This window comes from Piliocolobus tephrosceles, chromosome 21, assembly GCF_002776525.5.
Source record: "Piliocolobus tephrosceles isolate RC106 chromosome 21, ASM277652v3, whole genome shotgun sequence".
NCBI classification, from domain to species: Eukaryota; Metazoa; Chordata; class Mammalia; order Primates; family Cercopithecidae; genus Piliocolobus; species Piliocolobus tephrosceles.
In genome coordinates, this window is record NC_045454.1 from 32895313 (window position 1) to 32897781 (window position 2469).

Here is a 2469-nt window from a genome sequence, read left to right on the forward strand (position 1 = left end):
TCCAGACCCAAGGTTGGTGGAGAAAACAGGGTGCTGATGGCTTAATGGTGACAATGACACAACTCCTTGTCCTGTAGTCAGGTATTCTGCTGTAGGCTCTATGTCCACATATCCAATACAGCCCAGCGGGAGCCACCCAGTCCTAATGATATCCTAGATGGGGCCAAGCAGTTAGTAACTTAGGAAACTTACTGAATTCGTTCTTTTCTGTACGGTGTAGGCCCCACCAAGTGATTGCTGTTGCTGTACTGTTATACAGCTTTTGTCCAAGGAAACTGAGATTTCCCACAGAGACAGTGAAGTTTTTCCTTTTTCTAGCTATGCAATATTGCCCAATAATGGAAGTTTTTAAGACCTAGAAATTGTTAGTTTGAGTCTTCTGGACTTGAGTTAGGTCAGGAAGTGGATCAGTAGGCACTAGTTCTCGGGCTTTCCAAGGACACTGGTCTCCCATAGTGGTCCCTCCGCATACATAACAGGAAGTTACATTGAGGAAATGGTCTACATTTTCTGCTCTAGTCTAGCTCCATCGATCTCTAGAACTACGTATTTTCCCTTTTTCCAACAGGGGTCTAGGGGATTGGTAATTATTAGTTCTAAGGGTTACAGTAGCCATCCATATAGAAGAAATTGCTCTTTTTTTTTCTAAATCCAAACAGGATCTTTGTCTTTTTTTTTTTTTTCAGGTAGCCTAAATGACACAAGACCAGTAATTACATGCGTTATTATACAAGCCTAACTCATGGCAAATGTACTTATTTTCTGCTGTATAACTTTTTTTTTTTTTTTTTTTTTTTTAGTTTTAAAGCTGTGGAAAAGTTTTATTATAGATTTTATTATAGAATTTAAAAATTTCAAAAAATAATTGCTTGGAACCACAAATAATTAAAAGGAAACATAGTAATCCCATAAACAAGCATTCTGGCATCTGTTAGAAAATTTTCCTCAAATTATGAAATGCAGCTCTCCATGCTTTCCAATGATTGTTATAGTACCCATAAATATCTGTGATTTCAGTGGAATACTTTAATGTAATTTTTCTTTTTAAGGCATGATCCTGATTCATTTTTTCTTCAATATCTCAGTCATTTCAGGAACTACCTTAAATAAATCTGCAACTATTCCATAATCTGCCACTTGGAAAATTGGAGCTTCTGGGTCTTTATTAATAGCCACAATTGTCTTGCCGTCTTTCATCCCAGCTAAATGTTGGATGGCTCCAGATATTCCAACAGCAATATAAAGTTCCGGTGCTACTATTTTTCCTGTCTGTCCAACTTGCATGTCATTGGGAACAAAGCCAGCATCAACAGCAGCACGGGAAGCACCAACTGCAGCATGTAGTTGATCTGCTAAGTCATATAACAACTTAAAGTTCTCGCCACTCTTCAAGCCTCGACCGCCAGATACCACCACTTTGCACCTGTTAGCTCTGGTCGATCACTTTTTGTTAATTTCTGGTCAAGCCACTCTGATATTTCCACTGGTGAAGTACTTGATGCCTTTTCTGAACTGGCACTACTGCCACTTGTTGCTGCAGCTTCAAAAGATGTTCCACGGACAGAAAACACTTTCACTTTCTCATCACACTTCACTGTACATAGAGCATTTCCTGCATAAATAGTTCTCACAAATGTGTCAGGTGACCTGATTGCAATGATGTCAGAAATTGGGGCAACCTCAAGTTTGGCTGCTACTCTGGGCAAAAGGTTCTTTCCGAAGGCAGATGCTCCAGCACAGATGTGTGTGTAATTGAACTGCTTCTGAGTTGCCAAAATCAATGGTGTCAGGTCCTCTGGAAGTAGGCCTCTGTACGCATCATGCTGAGCCACCAGAATTTTTGCTATGCCTGCTACTTTACAGAGATCTTGCGCCACCTTGTCACATTTCGTTCCAGCTACTAAGCAGGACACTTCACCTCCAAGGCGTGTGGCTGCAGTAATAGTATTTAAAGTAATGTGTGCTAGGGAATCATTTGCATGCTCAGCTATTACCAGGGTACTCTGAAATCGTAGCAATGAGGCCGCCCGTCGGAGCTGCCCCGGAGCCACAGCTCGGAACATGTTCTCTGCTTCTGCCGCGACTTTGGCCTCCTGTATAACTTCTTTTCTAATCTAGAGAGCCACATTTTAATCCTCACTGGTTACTATTAATGGCAGCACAAGCATCAAATTTTAAGGTTATGTGTTTGAGGATCCTTTTTGCTTCTGTTTTAGCACACATCAGGTCAGTCATTCCCTGGGTTGCACACTTTATACTGAGTGGCATTATACAAGCAAGTCCCTTTTAAAGTTCCTAGGCATTCATAATAACTATAAAACAGAAAGATTGTTTTAACTTGTTGCCCTACCTCCGTAACCTGATGGATACACTGAGAACAGTCCTCCATGCCAGGAAAATCAGTAGAAGTCCTTATTACACAAGTCCAAAATTCAAGGAGAATAAGTCCCATGGTAAGTTTCCTCATGC

At 40.7% G+C, this 2469-nt stretch overlaps 1 pseudogene across 1 annotated transcript; it reads right to left on the reverse strand.

Annotated features, from left to right (window-relative positions):
• Nucleotides 1-972: 972 nt before the first annotated feature.
• On the reverse strand, nucleotides 973-2086 carry LOC111524853 (annotated as a pseudogene). Its single transcript, XR_002725886.3, has one exon. The product of XR_002725886.3 is annotated as an electron transfer flavoprotein subunit alpha, mitochondrial pseudogene (transcript).
• Nucleotides 2087-2469: the final 383 nt, after the last annotated feature.